Source organism: Saccopteryx bilineata, chromosome 1, assembly GCF_036850765.1.
Source record: "Saccopteryx bilineata isolate mSacBil1 chromosome 1, mSacBil1_pri_phased_curated, whole genome shotgun sequence".
Classification (NCBI taxonomy): Eukaryota; Metazoa; Chordata; class Mammalia; order Chiroptera; family Emballonuridae; genus Saccopteryx; species Saccopteryx bilineata.
The window spans coordinates 218637288-218656504 of NC_089490.1; the positions used below are offsets into that span (position 1 = coordinate 218637288).

Sequence of the window (19217 nt, forward strand, 5' to 3'; positions counted from 1 at the left end):
AAGTTACAAGTTTAGAATTTTATTTTTTTTAATGTTTACTTTACTGATTTTAGAGAGACAGTAGGGGAGACAGAGAGAGGACAGAGACAGGCACATTGATCTGTTCCTGTATGTGTCCTAACTGGGGACTGAACTCGCAACCTCTGCGCTTCAGAACGATGCTCCAGTGACCCGAGCTATCTGGCCAGGGCTAGAATTTTATTTTTAAGTAAACTAGAATTTTATTTTGCTAGCCAATATCTCCTAAGCACAGGTGATCTTAAAATCTCCTAATTTATTTTAGTTGGCTAATCTCCGTCATATAGTGTCACAAAATTGAAGTCAGGAAATTTTAGCTTCAATAATTATTCCTCAGAGATACCTTATTAAACTACTTACTTTCAAATTTCTTTGACAAGATTCGCAAAAATAAACAGGTGCACTTTCTCTCACCTACAGTTTTCCAAGGAGCACACACAAATAAAGGGATGGTATGTTAGGATCCATCTCCCGAGGAGCCAGAGCCTGGGGAAGGCTCCACACAGGCCAGAGAGTCCCTGTGGCCAACGTTGATGAACTAACAAAAGCAGCACCCAGTTTTTAGAATATGTGGATGAGAAGGTGGAAGAGAGCCGGACAGAAAATGTCCAAATCAGATATAAACATCGCATCCTTGCTGGAAAAGGGGAAGATAAGACTTAAGAAAAACACACAAATACCTTAAAGAAAGTGTTCCTTGCATCACTTTTCAGTATGATCTTTGTAAAGGGCACTAGACTCAAGTGACGGTAAACTTGGTGTTACAATTCATGTAACAGTGGGAAGACAATGTCTGAGCAAAAGCAGCCTGATACAGGTGCACACCCTGCATGATTCCATTTATATGAAGTTCAAGAACAGGCAAAACTATCTGTGGTGGGGCGGGGAAGGGCATGGCAGCCTAGAAAGGGGCTGAGAGAACTTTCCGGGGTGTCCGATTTGTCCTAACAAAAGCATGGGTTACACAGATGTACACATTTGTCTAAACTCACAGAAGGATACACTTAAAATGTATGCTTTTTGCTCTATAAATTTCACCAAAAAAAAGAATTTAAAACTTTTCAATTCAGCCCTGGCCAGTTGGCTCAGTGGTAGAGCGTCGGCCTGGCGTGCAGAAGTCCCGGGTTCGATTCCCGGCTAGGGCACACAGGAGAAGCGCCCATCTGCTTCTCCACCCCTCCCCCTCTCCTTCCTCTCTGTCTCTCTCTTCCCCTCCTGCAGCTGAGGCTCCATTGGAGCAAAGATGGCCCGGGCGCTGGGGATGGCTCCTTGGCCTCTGCCCTAGGCGCTAGAGTGGCTCTGGTCGCAACAGAGCAAAGCCCCGGAGGGGCAGAGCATCGCCCCCTGGTGGGCAGAGCGTCACCCCCTGGTGGGCGTGCCGGGTGGATCCCAGTCAGGCGCATGCGGGAGTCTGTCTGACTGTCTCTCCCCGTTTCCAGCTTCAGAAGAAAAAAACAACAACAACAAAAACTTTTCAATTCATTGATGATATGTCTGCTGAAGTGTTCAGAAGGAAAGTGTACTGACTAATGTGTGTGACGTTTTGAAATACGTCCAAAAAAGATGGACTGATAGAGACAGAGATGGGTAGACAAGTAAAAAGCAAATGCAGTAAAATGCTAACGCTGGGTAGAATCTGGCTGTCCACTATGCTCCACAGTTCTCTCAACTTACCTGTATGCTTGAAAGCTGCATGATAAAAAGCTGAAGAAAACTATACTGTGATTCTGTTGAGATCTCTTACTCTGGAGATTACCCAGCACTTACTATCACTTCGTGGGACATAAATGTGAAAGTCACCTGAAGCAACACACTATGCACACCCAGAGCCCGCATGGTGGACTCACACACGGGAGTTCTGTGTACACACCCATACTGCCAAAGGCTGCCTCAGTTTACAACTGTGATTATTCACAACAATTTTAAAATAAGTCACTTTAGTAAATCAATTACCAAAGTTATAAATTCATAAATACACAAAAAGGCTGCAGGTTTGATCCCCAGTCAGGGCATATACAAGAATCAACCAATGAATGCACAAATAAGTGGAACAAACTTTATGTTTCCTCTCTCTCTCAAAAATTAAATTATATTTTAAAAATTACTGTGTGCACATTCTCTGGACAAAAAGAGCAAAACAGATTCAGTGATTTCATTCCAAAACACTGTGGTCAAAAAGTACAACCTTCAGCTACAAAATAATTAAGTCATGAGGATGTAATGTACAGCATGGTGACTATAGTTAATACTAAGAGTAGATCTAAAAAGTTCTCATCACAAGAAAAAAAAATGTGTAACTATGTGTGGTTATGGATGTTAACTAGACTTACTGTTATATTTTGTACTATAAACAAATATCAAATTACTATTTTGTACTAATATAATGCCATGTCAATTATATCTCAATTTAAAAAATCGTTTACTTTCTATCTCTGAAGAGTACAAAATATTTTTTCCTTTAGGTTTATGACACCTGTATAACCTTAAGCAAATTACAATGGGGAAGAAATCAAACTGAGATCTTCTATGATAGATAAGCTAATCACCACTTTGAAAATGTCCATCACATCGCCTTAATGTTGCTTTTATTAATAAAATTCATTTTAGGAATTACCAAATCTAAGTCAGGTAAAGAAATGAGTTTGGTCTTAGGAAGCATTAGCTGAAGGAGACAGTACTATGATCAAATGAACAACTAACAGAGTATTTTAGTTGTAGAGTCGGGAATGTCACTGAATGCAACAGCCACTCAACAGAAATTCAAATCCTGACCATTTTCAAAGGCCTAACTCTTTGTCCTCCAATGTGTTCCTGATGAGGAAACCACTGCAAACTGACCACACTTTCAGGGACCCATGGAGCCTATCATCTGAGGCAATCAGTGTCTACCTATCCCAGAGTTTCATCTGCACAGGAATCTTTTTCCAACACACCTGACACATGGCCATCAGCTTGGTCAGCACTCTCACAGTGAGCGGGGAAATGAGTTCATCACCTGAGAAGGTGAGCTACCCCACCCTACAGCAGATCTGGTAGTTACAGCAGGTCAGAGTTTGCAACATGAGGAAGTCTGATTGGATGATAACCAGAAGGTCCCTCAGAGGCCTGAAATGCTATGAGTCATCTTATGGGCAGGCGGGGGTGGGGGTGGGAAGGTTGGGGGGGGGGGGGTGAAGTGACAAATCCCATCCCTCAGGGGTCTCACACTCTAGGGCACTCCTTACTCACTTGGGAATCTTAGAATGCCAGAGTCGAAAGCAAGATCCTCATGGTAAAACTCAGTTATGCTCACTACCCACCAATCAACCCCTCAGCCCACCTTGCCTTCTGCAACAACAAGAAATCCTACTCTGCTCTGCTATAGAATGCTCAACAGTTTTGAAAAATTATCACCTTTCTTTAGTTTAATTTCCCAGGAAAGGAGAAGGTGAAAGTTCAGTTTGAAAACAGCTGAAGCTCACAGGGTGGCACAGGAATCAAGGAAGTGCTATCCTTACAGTGTTCTGCAAAGGCGGGAGATTCAAGTTGCATTCCCCTCTGTCCGCCACACCTCCCAGGTGCCACAGTGTGGTAAGCACCTGCGTGTGAGACCACTGTGTGCTGATGGGAAAACAGGAAAACAAGGAAATGAAAGGCAGTGTCTTCTGGAATGCTCCTGGGGCTGTGCCCCTTGCACATGCACATGTATTGTACATGGCCCCGTGCCAACTCCACACCCCCTGCACCATGGCTCGTTTTAGGAAGAACTTAGCCTCATGGTGCCAGGCTACAAGGATGGATTTAGAAAGCTCCCCAGAACCAGACACATGGAGACAGTAGCCACCAGACATCACCCAGATTTAACTGCCCTAAAATTAGCAGTCAGAGCAAAGTAGTTACTGCAATGGTTGGTGGCATCAGAGCTCTTCTGACTGGCGTGGTGGACCTCCAGCTTTAAACAAATCACCTGCTCTCTCCAGCAGGGAAACAATATTCTGGCACAGAGCCAGCTACACATTTCAATGAATGTTCCCATTCTCGCTTTGCTACTGTTTCATAATTCAGTGACAATGTGAACCAAGTTTGTACGGCTACACCTGCCAGGAGGGTATTTTCTTTGTTGTAAGCACTTATTCTTCTGGTGAGTCAAATACTGTGGATGAATACTTTTCAATATTTAAGTGCCTGAAATTTATTAGGGACTCACGTTCAACTGGCTAAACAAAGACCATGCAAATGGAGCAAAGTATAAATGCAAAAAAGAAACTGTTGTCCTCTGACAGTACTTCTCACCCTGACCAGGGCGTGGGAGCTAAAGAAATGGTCTCTGCATGATTACGGGAGAGCCCACCACTCTCTAAGGAAGAATGGATAACCTGAGTCAGCAGACTGGTTACTGGACTGCAAATAACAACATTTCTAACTGATAACAGACACTCCACTGACAGAGCAAGGTGTTTTTAGATCAGAACAGTGAACTCATTAGGCCAACCCTGGGCCCCCACTTGCCCGTTTCAGGGGCAGGTAGCTGGAGAAGGCCACCATTCCCACATGCACACACTTTCTTTCCTCTCTCCCTCCTTCTCTTTCTTCTTTCACTCATTCTTTTCATGACTCATTGAGACCAGCCTGACCTCACAAGGCAGACATCAGGCAGAGGCAAGAGTCCTACAATTGAAACAAAGAAACGGGTTTAAACCATAAGAATTCAGAAAACCACGTGTTCTCCCTCATTAAACCTTAGTTTCTGCATCAGTAAAGGAATAGTCCCATCAGCCTTATAAGGTTATCTCTTACAAGAACATACATGAAAGCTCAACACAATAGTTGTATTTAAATTGACCTTTAGATGTTTCTAAAGGTCCCCTCCACCCTGTTCTTTATTGTGTTCTTAAGTCAAAACCATCAGTCTCCCTCACTTACCATTTAAAACTTTTAAAATAGGAAAACAGATGAATTATTCCATGAAAGTGACTTATAGTAACCCTCAAATAAACAATTAGCTCGATCAATTAGGTGATTTCACTATTGCTCAGGCCATCTCTCAGCCTGGTTGACAGCTTTCACCATGGCACACCTTAAGACATACACAAATTTCAGCAAACAGGAGTTAGAATACTATCCCCCTAAAGTCACCTAGTACAGCAATTAGTACATTAGGACAGCAAGGGTCACAGACCTCTATCTGTAAAACACTATGGTTACTGAGCTCCCGGTATATTTAAGAGATAAAAAATATTCTAATGTCCTTTGCTATCCTTAAATTTAAAGTACTGGCTCAAATAAAGGTGCGCTATATACTACTGATGGGTTTTTTTAAATCATTATTTCCTGTAAAATTATCATTGCTAATAGACTGAGAGATCAGACTAACGTTGCACAATACAGACATCGTTTAGTCATCTTATCAACGAGCCCAAACCAGGGCTTTTAAGTGAACAAGTGAACAGAAGCCCATCTGATTCCACCAGGGCTGCGTGCGTCAGCTGGTACCAGACTTTGAAACCTGGGAAGGTGTAATCCACACCTTCTAGTGAAAGGAAGGTCCCCACTCCTATTCAGTGCATCAGGGCTTCCCAGAACCACACCCTCAGACAGGCTATGCAGGTCCCAAAGGACCAGAGAAGTTTTTGATTCAGAAACAGCTTCTCCACGTTGACCAGTTCAATATCAGAGCTGAATCACAGGTCATTTAAAATAACCCAGACAAGATGTAAAGTGCAGCATAAAAGGTCTTTTCATAACATCATTTACAAGAGAAATAGATCTTTAAAGCACCACTACTTAGTTCAACAAAAGCCAAGGTACATAATTCTTTACATGCAAACTGTGGATCTCAATCATTGCTTGAACAAATAATTGCTAAGAGTCTTTTGTGCAGCAAGAACCTCAGGAGTGCAAGGGTGCAGCAGTAAACCAGAAACATCCCTGTGCCAAGGGCACTTATGTCCTTCTGAGGTGAGATAAACATACAAAATCAATATGCAATATAAAGCCAGGCAGTGATAAGCACTACAGATGAAAACCAAGCAGCATAAGGGAACAGGAGAGTGCAAAGCAGGACGGTGGGTTGGGCATGCTGGTGCAGCTTGTAGCTGCGGTGCAGAGGCTGTGGCTTGGCCCAGCCTGCAAATCTCTCCAGAGAGGCTGGGACCCCACACCTCCCTCACACGGGAGGGGGTTGTGCTCCGGTTCTAGCTAATAACACACAAACAGAACTACAGTATACTACTATGTCGGGAGCCGATCAACAACTGTTGGCTGACAAGGTCACAGCAGAGAAGATCCACAACTGCTGGCTGACAAGGTCACAGCAGAAGATCAAAAACTGCTGATTGACAAAGTCACAGCAGAGAAGACCAATGGCTGCGGGGTGACAAAGTCACCACAGTGAAGACCAATGGCTGCGGGTTGACAAAGTCACCGCAAAGGAAAGGCACAACGATACTTCCCCCTTTGACCTTTTTGAATTAATCTGGCCTTATATCCCCCCTTTTTCTGGGTGTGTGCTATTATTTATGGCACAGGGATAATAGTACCGTGCTTTCCCTGTAGATTCGTAGTAATTTCTTCGGAAATGAGACAGAGGGTGTGAGTTCCACAGAAAAGCCTGTAAGCCCCTTGAACTGGGCTCATAACCATAAGAGGCTGGCTATGATATCCCTCGTAAAGGGTTAAGTTTGTAGGAGAATTTCTTCTTATTAATCATGTTAGAAAGAATAGATTGTGACTTATGAATAGGTAGGAAACAGTAACTATACACAGAGCACCTTTCAGCCTTCACTTAATTCATCACTTTACCTCCCTAGCCTTTTCATGTGATAGAGTAGAGAAACTTTCCTTTCTTCTTGCATACCTGACCTACAGGTGGTGGAACACTCTGAGAAGAATAAAGTTAGAACTTAACTAGTGTATGAATATAGTAAATAAATAAAATTTGACTAGACAATAGAATCTTAAGTAAGGTGTAGTGGAGTGGCCCACTGCGTGGCCTTGGATGGGAGCACAGCTGGCAAGTAAAGAATGTTTTGTTAAGAGACTTGTTTTGTGACTGAAGGCAGTTGCTGGGCTTTTCTCAGTAAAACATTCTCATGAGATTTTTGTATTTTCCAAGAATAAGGAGAGGAATGTGGTGGGATCCATAGCAGCAATAGCAATTAATGCCTCTGATATTATGTTGCTACTAAGCTATCTTGCAGGTGCACTCTATGTATCTTTAAGCAAAAGTTATTCTTGATGTTATGCCGTTTTCTCAGTAAAACAAGCTTTTTGTAGTCTTATGAAAAAATTAGGACACTACATGAATTCAAGGCCATTTGCCTGAGCAAGCGGTGGTCCTTTGCTAGTCCTTGATGATTTCGTCTGTTAATCTCTCTCTCTGCGCCCTTGACTCACAACAACAGTAAAGTAGAGTTATTAATTAGTACTAATCTTTTAGAAGTTTGTACCAATATTGTTATTGCTATTGTATAACTGTACTTTGAATAACTTACCACCTGATTTATAGCTTATAGATATGAATTAACTATTATCTGGAAACATGTAACCATAGTGAAACAAAATACCATGTGATTGTAACTTAGTGTGTGTGCATAAAAAGAAAGCTAGACCAGCATTTGGCAGAGATGCCTGGCAGTAAATGCTAACGAGAGAATAAAGAGAAAGAAAAGAATTCGGCTCTCTCACTCGATTCGTGCCCACACCATCTCTTCCTGTGGGACCCCTAGATTCCCCCCGGGGCTGGACCCCGGCACTACTAACCTGCACTTTCCAAGTTATACTTACCTTTCAGAAGTTTGTGGATGAGCAAAGGATTAGTTATGTCCTTCTACCCTGATCCTGGGCCTAGGGTCAGCAATGTGTGATAGCATGGTACTTCCTAAACAGCTGAGTTCAACTAAAAACGTTCCAAGAATACTATCCTCCATTACACTATCCCCCCACAAAAAAAATAAGAACCTCAAACAAAACACCCCACAACAAATTGTAGAAAAAAACAGGCCAAAATAAAAATATCCTCAGGAAAAAGAACGCATAGTTAATCTAGGGCCATTAAGGGGGTAGCCTGTCTGAAGCCTCCCTCACAAGGCCCCTCCAGGACGCCTAGAAACTGTTTCCCAAGAGCCATGAATGCTAACCAGAAAGCATGGAAAAACAGGTCTCCAGACTGCTGCCACACGTTTCAAAAGGGTAACATAGTGCCCTTGAGGTGTGAAAGAAAATACTCCAAACTTCTATGTATTCTGAATATCACCCTTCTTAAAATTTGTAATTTTGTTATATAATGTCCATATTCTAGCATGGTAAAGTATATACATACATATATATTTAACATACACATAAATACAAACATACATATACAATATATATATGTACGTAGACATACAAATATGGGTGTTTAGAGGGGTGACTATAAAGAGGGGAAGCATATTGAAAACGGTTCAGAGACCCTACTACAAAGACATAACTGTTCTCTGGATTAAAGGATTGAACACATGAAACAACAGCATTTGTCATATATGAAGAATCAAAAGTATTTCTTAAAATTACTTATCAGAAACTCCGAAACAAGAACTACTCCTGAACCACATAACTATGCACTGTTCAACCAGGAACCCATGCGTTATCCAAACATCACGAGAAGCGGTGAAGGGATTCGAACAGGCCTCCCCAAAGTTGGGAATCTGGCATGTGGACTGTTTTTTGCGCTGAAAACAATTGAGAAACTACAGGTTTTTACCCCTCTCTTAAAGAATTTAAATTAGGGGCCTTTCCCATAGTAAGAGTTATCACCAAGTAAAATTTTATGACCTAGCTACAGGGCAGGACAAACTTCTAATCCCTGAAAATCTGCTCTTCTTATCATCCTGCCTGAGAATGATCTTCCTCCCCACTCTAAATCCCCAAGCTGCCTCACCTCAGCCTTGGATCAGGATGCATACATCCCTCATTTTCCCTTTCGGTCTCTGACTAGCTCTCGTATGTGAGGTTCCCATATGTACATATGTAATTAAATTTTGTTATTCTTTTCTTTTTATCTAATCTGTTTCCTGTAGATTTAATTAGAGTTGCCTAAAGAACCTTAAAAGGTAGAGAGGCAAGCTTCTCCCTCCCCAAATGGACGACATAAGCATTAAAGCCAAAAACCTTAAAAGTCTAGACAACAGCTTCACCATCTCATACATAATTCTTCACTCATCATGTTCTAACATCCCACAGTAATATTTTTCAACATTGGCCTCTACTTAGCTAGTTTTACTCAAGAGTAATTGAATACTACTTTGGACTACTTTGACTTCTTGAACAGCTCAACTGACTAGGAGCTTCTTCCAGCCGAGTTAGCAACTATGCAAAAGCGAAAAACATGGAGTAAGCTAACTGCAGAGCTGGAGAGGACATTGTGGCTAAATGTTTTTTTGTGCAACAGGAAGAGTATTAACTAATTAGAACACTGGGGAAATAGGGATGATTATGGTTCTTATCCACAATATCTGTAAACAGCTCAAAATAAAGACATACCAAACTGTAAAATTAAATTTAAGAAAGTCCAACATTCTAATTTTCTTGTTTTACAATCTTTTCAGTGCTTGAGACCTCTGCAGAAGTCACAGACCACAGAGTGGCCCTCTTCATTCAGTCATCAAATATAGGTTGGGGCAAAAGTAGGTTGACTGTTGTGGGTATGAGAAACATAAGAGTTCATTCTTGTATTATTGTTTATTAATTACTGTATTATTTTCCATATGAACAACTGTAAAGCTGCTTTTGACCCATCCTATATTTCTTAATCACCAATCATGTGCACAGCATGATTCTAGTTACCAAGTACACACAAAACCTGGCCTCATTTCTTTCTTAGAATAACTTGGTCAACAGAACAAGCAAAGGAGGTATGACATGGTCTTATGGGATTCCCATGGAGATATAGACAAGTTAGAAGATAGTACGTGCATTAATAGTTAACCGTAACCAAAGGAATGTGACCCCTTGTAAACCTAGAAGGAAGTTTGCAGAGACCCAAGATTCATAATTCAGCCGGTTTAACAATTTATCAACAACTTAGGTAAAAATACAAAAAACAGTCTGATCTAATGTATAGGCATCATTTCTTTGGGAGGGCGGACAAGGTGCTCAATGATAGACTCAAACTCCCAAGATGCAGCATGGGCAGAACGAGCTAAAATAGAGTAAAACGAAACACAGTAAAGGTTAGGTCCTGAGATGACATTAGTACAAGAAGGGAAGGCGTGGCTTAATGGCAGCACATGATTAAGGACTCAGGGGTATCAAAGAAGAGCAAACTCACTCAGTCTGAGTAGCATGGCTACCAGAATATGAATGCAAACTTGGACTAGATCAGTGCAAACTGGACATGCAGTGTAGGAAGGACATCCTACTCCACACAGGTCAAGGTTTTAGGAGAACACTTCAATGTCCCACCCAACTTTGAGAGGTATTGTTCCATTAGTGCAGGGGTCAGGAACCTATGGCTCATGGGCCAGATGTGGCTCTTTTTTTTTTTTTCTTTAATTTATTCATTTTAGAGAGGAGAGAGAGAAGGGGGGGAGGAGCAGGAAGCATCAACTCCCATATGTGCCTTGACCAGGGAAGCCTAGGGCTTTGAACTGGCAACCTCAGCATTCCAGGTCGATGCTTTATCCATTGTGCCACCACAGGTCAGGCAGATGTGGCTCTTTTGATGGCTGCATCTGGCTCACAGACAAATCTTTAATAAAAAATAATAATAACGTTAAGAATATAAAACATTCTCATGTATTACAATCCATTCATTTCCTACCGTTCATGTTCATGGTTGCAGGTGGCTGGAGCCAATTATAGCTGTCCTCCGGGACACCACCAAATTTTTATTGGATAATGTGTAACATACACGGGTTGTTGTATGGCTCTCACGGAATTACATTTTAAAATATGTGGCGTTCATGGCTCTCTCAGCCAAAAAGGTTCCCAACCCCTGCATTAGTAATTGAAGTACCTCGTGGAAGGGTTTGTTCTGCAGACCACCATGAAGGTAGAATTCAAATAAGGAGGTAGAATTATATTTCAGTTTATAGGTAAAAGACACCTGGTCATGAAAAGCTGGGGCTCGCCACTCCTTCCTGGCAGTGTTCAGGTACTGCTGGACAACCACCTGCCCAGTATATAAAGGGATCCAAGTATCAAAGGAAGGTTAGTTGAGCTGGTCAGTGATTTCCAAGCTCTGATACTTAGTGAAGTTTTCAACGATCACTGCAAAAGGAAAAAGTATCTGTATATGGCAGTAGGGGGGGTTCATGTACGTGTGTGTAGAGTATGCACACATGCCTATGGCGGTGGTACAGGCACGCTTGCATAAGGGGGGTACATGCACATACCTGGAAATAGTTTTAACATTTCCTCTCTGGATGGGAAGGACTTTACTCTAACAGCATGCACATTCTTTTTTTTTTTTTTTTTTTGGTGGGAAGTTGCTGAGGGGGAGGCAAGGAGGTGGAAGGGGGATGTCAATATATCCTGATGAAATGCACTGACAATAGATAGTCAGTGCTGTTGTTAATTTTCAATGTGGCAACATCAAATACTGACAAATAAGACAATTACTAAAATTCGCTTTTGTTTTTGCTTTTTAGTTTTATAGGTGGATGAAAACAAAAAGTAGAGGAACAACATGAAGGATAACCCTAAGGCCCTTTCTGGTAGGAAGATGCTATGACTAGACTCAACTTTTCCCAACTATACCTCTTCTTTCCTGTCCTGGAACTGGGCTATACAATGTTGTTCAGAAAGAAAAAATGAATGAACAAGGAATCAGGTTACATTAAATACGAAATCTCTCAAGAAACAGAAGTCTACTGTGGATTAGACCTGACTCCAAAAATACACTCTTTGGAATTAAAGTTAATGAACAAAGTTCAGAAAGTACCAATATAATTTATCTCTTAAGTTTGAAGCACTTAAATTCCTATCACATTTTTTTTAAGGTGAGACTCCTGTATGCGCCCCGACTGGGATCTACCCAGCAATCCCATCTGGAGCCAACACTCCAGTACCAAGCTACAAGGTATTTCTAAGGCTTGAGGCTGATGTGCTCCTGACAGAGCTATCCTCAGTGCCTGGGGCCATGCTCACTAGAACCAATCAAGCAAGCAGCTGCAGGAGGGGAAGGGGGGGGGGAGAAAGGGGGGGGGGAGAAGGGGATGGTCACTTCTCCTGTGTGCCTTGACCAGGAATCAAACCCGGGACTTCCATACACTGGGTCGATGCTCTATCCATTGCACCACCAGCCAGGGCCCTCTTGGTCAAATAAGTTTTTAAATATGATATATGTTTGCTTGCTTATAGTTTGCATTGGGTGTGGGGGACAGGCTGTAAGCAGGCAAGGTGTTTATAGCCTAAGGCTTAGTTTTAAGACTAAGCTTTTCCCCACACCCTTAACTGGTTGCATAATGTGAGGTGGTGCACTCTCATGAGGAATCCCATTATGCCTCAGATAAGTGACTTTGTATCAGAGACTTCCTTGTTTGTATATTGGATTAAAGGTTTTGATTTCTAAACTATAAAGTGGGGCAGACCCGGAGCTTGCTCTCTATCAGTTCCTGAGGTTAGCATTAGAGAGCAGAGAAAGGCCACCTGGAGGAGAGGAGAGGCAACCAAGATGGCGGAGTGTTGAGGGAGAAGCCAATTTGTGCAGTTTGTGCAGAGAGAAGGAGATGGGGAACAGAGGTGAATAAGTCTGGTAAGCTAGAAACCTTTGATTCTAGGAAACTCGGCTAAATCAGTGGCTTTGGGAGCCCTGAATGGAAAGGGAAGTGTTTTCCCACTGTGTTTATTTCTTGCCCGCCGGGTAAAGCTAATGGCCCACCAGTTATTGGCTTGGTTGTTTCATTACCATCTATCCAAATCCTATGTCAACCTGCATGGGCCAGGCTGCTGTGATGGTGGCCGTGGCAACTGGCTTTACAGGCCCCTATCACATTCTTATTTCTTCTTTATTTATTTATTATTTTTGCATACTAAATGGTTTATTATTTAGCAATTGAAAATAAATTAACTAGAAATCTTTTTTTTTTGTATTTTTCTGAGTTGGAAACGGGGAGGCAGATAGACTCCCGCATGCGCCTGACTGGGATCCATCTGGCATGCCCACCAGGGGGCATTGCTCTGTTGCAACTAGAGCCATTCTAGCGCCTGAGGCAGAGGCCATGGAGCCATCCTCAGCACCCAGGCCAACTTTGCTCCAATGGAGCTTTGGCTGCTGAGGGGAAGAGAGAGACGGAGAGGAAGGAGAGGGGGAGGGGTGGAGAAGCAGATGGCGCTTCTCCTGTGTGCCCTGGCTGGGAATCGAATCTAGGACTCCTGAACGCCAGGCCGATGCTCTACCACTGAGCAAACCGGCCAGGGCCTCTTATTTCTTCTTTAAAAGAAGTCACAGCTAAATATGATTGCAACAGAAGAGCAATTTCTGAATCACTGATTTCAAGGTAAGCTGAAGATTTTTTTTTAACTCTCATGAACTTTCACATACAAACTTATTACAAGCCAAAGAAAAGAAAGACACAATCATGAGAAAAATAAACATGATCTCAATCAGTCTATCACTTTTATTATTCTAATACCTTTATTTCAAATGTTAAAGAAACCTAAAATTTTCATGCTGAAAGAGATCACAGAAATATTGTATCCTAACTCATTTGCAACAGGCAGTAGATTCGGGAAACTGGAGTTTCCTGTCCCTCTTACCCAGTGTTCCTTCTTTTCTATCTCTCTGCAAAGGAGTAAGATACATAAATAGAAGCTGAAAATCTGGAATACGGGTCCCTGCATTCTTTAGGCCTGCACAGCTTATTTCATTCAAGTTCAAAACAGAAAAAAATAAATAAACTTTGCTTTTCAGTTAATAATAACAGTCTAAACCAGGGGTCCCCAAATTACGGCCCAAGGGCCACATGCAGCCCCCTGAGACCATTTATCTGGCCCCTGCCGCACTTCCGGAAGGGGCACCTCTTTCATTGGTGGTCAGTGAGAGGAGCATAGTTCCCATTGAAATACTGGTCAGTTTGTTGATTTAAATTTACTTGTTCTTTATTTTAAATATTGTATTTGTTCCCGTTTTGGTTTTTTACTTTAAATAAGATGTGTGCAGTGTGCATAGGGATTTGTTCATAGGTTTTTTTATAGTCCGGCCCTCCCACAGTCTGAGGGAACTGGCCCCCTGTGTAAAAAGTTTGGGGACCCCTGGTCTAAACTTTCTTCAAATTCAGCACAAGTAGATCCGAAGTTCAAAGACACAATGCCTTCCCTAGTCTAAAATCAAACAAACAAAAACCAACCTTGAGTTAACCTTACCACTGGGGGGGTAGGGAACTACAGCCATATAAACACATAGCTCTTTGCAAAATATGCACAACCCCCCTTAAACTACTTTTAAACCAGTCTCAGTTACCAGACAATTGTCTTTTTAGGGCAGCTCACTAGTATTTCCTCACTTTCAAGAATATATAGATTTTCAAAATGAGATAAAAAGATCCCACAAGGATGCCTAGTGGTGGTGAGCAGATAAAGCGTCTACCTAGGACTTAACCCAGATTCAAAACCCCAAGGTCGCGGGCTTGAGCATGGGATCATCAACATAATCCCATGGTGGCTGGCTTGAAGCTCAAGGTCTCTGGTTTGACTAAGGGGTCACTGGCTCCGATGGAGCCCCACCCACACACACACACACAATATAGGCACATAGGAGTAGCAATCGGTGAAAAAAATGAAGGGGCACAACTACGAGTTGATGCTTCTCATCTCTTTTCTTTCCTCTCTCCCTCTCGCTCTCTCAAAAAAGAAAAAAAAATCCCCAAGGTTGACAGGGGTTTTATTAAACTCAGGTATTAAAAACTCTTCAAAATATCATTTCAGTCCAGGGTAAGGGGGTGGTGCTTACAAACCCATACCACACAGCTCTAACTGCCAAATCATACTCTGATAATCCCCCTATTACACTCCATAAAAGTAAAGCTCTCTGAGAAGGGTTAAAATTTGAAAACATAAAAGCATCTGATGAAAACTATACACTCAGACCAGCTGGAGAAAATCGGCAGCCCAGACTACAAACCAGCAACTTCACCTCCATACCTGCAATTTATCTCCTGCTTTCTTTTCCAGGGAAAAAAAAGCTTGCACTGCTTCTTATCCAAGTTCACTTCACCCCATCTACAGGTAGCATGTGGGTACTGATATAAAAGCTGTTTCTGATTTCATTTCCTATTTCCCAGATGTTTGCTAGAGGTTTTGTTTCCCTTCAGCTATTTATGAATATGCTCTGATTTGAAACAAATTCAACATATCATATTTTAAACTGAGAAAGACACACAATAATGACAGCTATAAAGATAATTTCAAGATCTTTCTCCAGCTTACAAATAAGTTTGCCTACCTAGGCAAGATTTGGACAGGTCTTGCTTTAGAAAAAAAGCACTTAAAACACACCACAGAGAACCTGCTGCTGCTGAAACAGCCAACTACAGATTATTGTACTTCCTGTAAAAGGGGTTGTGCTTAAAAATGAAAAGCCAAATATCAATTATCAGCTGGGGACCAGGAAAGAAAGATGTTCCCAGCATAGTCCTTGGTATAAATCATGCAATAAATACTTTAACTACACCTCTTCCCCAAATGCATCAATAGAAATTATAGCCAGAATCAATGCTATTTGTAGCCAAAATTCAAGAAAGACGGTCCTTTCCCATGAATAAATTATTTTACACCTATCCAAATCAAGCAGTGAATTATGAAATTAAGTGACAAACATCATCACTAGAAATGTACTCTGACTAGAATTACAACTCAAAAGATGAAACAAACATCCTTAAATTTGTGACTAGAAACAGTTAACCAATTTTAAGAGTAAAATTCATCTTTAGGAACACAGAAATAATAGGCCATCTTGATATCTAAATAATGTTGGTTTTATACAGAAATAACATTTCAAAGAAAGTAACAGTGTTTTGGCTTCTTCCCCTCACATTACTAAGTGTAAAACTGAAAAAATTAAGACCTGTTCGCAGATAGGAACTCAAAAGGCAGTTTAGTAAATGCCTGTCATAAGAAAGCCATCTAGTGTTAACATTTATAATGAAAATTGCAGACAAAAGAAGCAAAGAAAAGAGAAACCTGAGTAATTATTTTGAACTTAACTAAGCAAACCTACGAAATCATCAAGGTTCTTTGTTTAAAAAAAAAAAAGACACACTTATCAAAAAACAAGTTTAACATCCAAAATCTTTACAATTTTATTTTGACTAAAATCCTGTTTGGTGGCCACAATTCTGTGATCAGAGCACTTGATGTTTTCAGTACGCACACTGGAGTCATCTCAGGCTGAATTAATTTAATTGAAGCAGGTTAATGATGACAAATACCTCCCAGAGGAGCAATGCCAACTTGTTTTCCTTCGCGAGAAGCCTCGGCTCGCGCTCCTAGATGATGAACCAAAATTGATTCTACGGATTGGCCGCACGGTTGAGAATTCATTGTAAGAGCTCGGGACACATTCCCAGGACACGGACAAACTAGCTTTAATAACGTGGGGACTCGAACAGGAATGAGAGCAGAGGACGCCGCGGACCTCGGCGCCTGGGCGGCGGCAGAGTGTCTGACTGCCAAGGAAGGTCGCGCCGAGCCACTGGGTCGCCGGCCGCTCCGGGTCCCACAAAGGGGGCGGTCGCGGCGGGGGCTCCGACACCACCGCCCCGAAATCACCCGCGGCAAGTTCGGTAACAGCCCCGCCCGGCACGCCGGTGCCCCGCGTCGGGCAACCTTTCATCTTTTCTCCGGGGTTCGTCACGGAGGAGTCGCCGGGCCCCCAGAGGTGGTGCTAATTAGTGCGCGTATCACCAAAACGGAAATAACCTTTCGGCCGTTCCACAACTTTGAGAGAACGAGCAGCGGCAGCTCCGCTTCCACCGGGCTGGGAGAGCGGGCGCGTCTGCGAACCGGAGCCCCGGAGCCTGGCCGCCCTCCGCGCCCCAAGACTCCCCGCTGCCAACCGCCTGCCGCTCCCCCAGGGACAGTCCCCGCAGTCCCCAACGAGCCCGTCCCCAAACACCACCCGCAGACTCCCGCCCGCTCGCCTCGACACGCACCTCAGGGACGCGATCCGCCGAGACCAGCTCTAGCCAGCGAGCGCGCGGCTCCTACCGGGGCCGCAGCCTGGCCGCCCGCCGCCCCGCTCTGCCCATCGGCCCGGACTCGGCCCGCGCCGGGCTCCGGCGGGAGGCGGTCCGACCCGCTGGCTGCTCTGGACCTGTCGGCCTGCACTAGGGCGGGAGGGCGCGTGGCGTTGCTCCTCTTCCGCCGCCGCGGTGTGCTGTCCTCCTCCGTCTCCGCCGGCTCTTCCCGGGCTCAGGGTCTGCCGCCGGCTCCCGACGCCGCCGCCCGCCGGCCCGGAGGCACCGCCCCCTACCCGCGCCGCGGCCTCCCATTGGCCGCCTCCTGCAGGCCCCTGGGCCCCGCCCCGCGATTGGGCGCTGGCTCCGTCCTTCCCGTTGGCTCTCCGGCTCCCGGTACAGCCGGTGCGCAGTTCCCAGACCCAAAGGTGCAGGAACGGCGCGAACCTCAGGGTCTTGGGCCAGTTCCCGGGGAGGGAACTGCGGTCTCAAGGCGGTGGAGGGAGAGCCTACTTGGGCCCGCCCACTGTGAACGCGGTCGCCGACCTCCTCGGGACTTGTTCGCCTCTCTGGCGGGAGAAGTGAACCCCCGCAACTGGCTCAGAGCCGGACTGTGTGCAGTAGGGTCCCCGCCCGGCCCCCACTCTGAAGTTGGGGTAATCGCGCCCTCCTGGGAGCTCCGATCCCCGTGTCACAAAACACAGGCAACTACGGGCGCTGCGCGGGCACCTGCCCTGGACGCCGCAGAGTTGCCGCAGACGACAACCGCACAAATGATTGCATCACTTTGTTCACCAGAAGACAGCAGAGAGACAGACAACCCCTAGTGTGTGCTAGCCCGGGAGGACCCCCGGGAATCACCGAGGCGGTACCGCTACTGCGTACCAGTCCAGGGGATCTCCCCGGAGGTGCCCCTGTGCCCATGCCCGGTAGCTGGAGTGGGAGGTTGCAAAGAGAAACGCATAAATAAATAGAACTTTCGAATGAGGTTTAAGTGGGTGGTGGCGCTCGGGAACGGTAGGGAGATGAGACCTTTCGGAGTCAGCAGGGAAACTGGGAGAGGCACTCATTCCAGGCACCCCAGCCCAGCTCGCGCCCGCTCACCCCGCCCTCCAGGCAAGCCTCAACCCCAGGGAGAAATGCTCTTGGATCTTTATCCAAAGAGGAGGAAATGAATGTTTTATACCCATCTTCTCTCTTTTCCTAGAAGATGTTGATCACCCAGGAGGAAGCATTGCCTGAAACTATTTGTGTAAATTGTTTCATACATGAATTGGTTGCTGAAAGATTAAAGGATCTCAGGCGACTCTTAAGCTAGACTGGAGTTGACACTGCTGAATGGTACAGTGGGGGTCACAGCCTACCAGCAGGAATAAACTGGTGTAGGCAGCCTCTCACCTTCCAGCCCCACCTTAGCAGTTCCTGAGCCCTGGTCACAGGAGGACGCGTTGTGAGAGCTGTGGAGCTGAGCTTCCTAAAACTGCTGAATTCAAGGTTTTCAGTTCCTCTCTCTCTCTCTAGAAACAGAATTCTTCCTGAAGAGATAATGTCCGTACTTCCCTATCACAAACACGCCCTAGAACAGGGGTCAGGAAGCTTTTTGGCTGAGAGAGCCATGAACGCCACATATTTTAAAATGTAATTCCGTGAGAGCCATACAAAGACCCGTGTACATTATGCATTATCCAATAAAAATTTGGTGTTCTCCCGGAGGACAGCTGTGATTGGCTCCAGCCACCTGCAACCATGAACATAAGCAGTAGGAAATGAATGGATTGTAATACATGAGAATGTTTTATATTTTTAACATTATTTTTTATTAAAGATTTGTCTGCAAGCCAGATGCAGCCATCAAAAGAGCCACATCTGGCTTGCGAGCCATAGGTTCCCGACCCCTGCCCTAGAACATAATCTTGTGAAATGTTAGAGGCTGTCCCTCCCATGCTGTATTTCTCAACAATTTAAAGCTTGTACACCTTGTACTATCTTTTCTATCTCTTTGTGAAATAGAGGTATGGTATATGGGAATGGGTATAATAAAACCTGTGGGATGGCAATACTATGACA

The 19217-nt window shown here is 44.0% G+C and overlaps 1 protein-coding gene across 3 annotated transcripts in view; it reads right to left on the reverse strand.

The window, feature by feature from the left end:
- The window catches only part of SIPA1L2 (signal induced proliferation associated 1 like 2), a 261170-nt gene extending 243770 nt beyond the window's left edge, over positions 1-17400 (reverse strand). For all 3 annotated transcript variants that reach the window (XM_066236177.1, XM_066236189.1, XM_066236182.1), the window contains exon 1: positions 17127-17400. The gene's annotated coding sequence lies outside the window, so the exon portion shown is untranslated. The remainder of the gene's footprint in view (positions 1-17126) is intronic.
- Positions 17401-19217: the final 1817 nt, after the last annotated feature.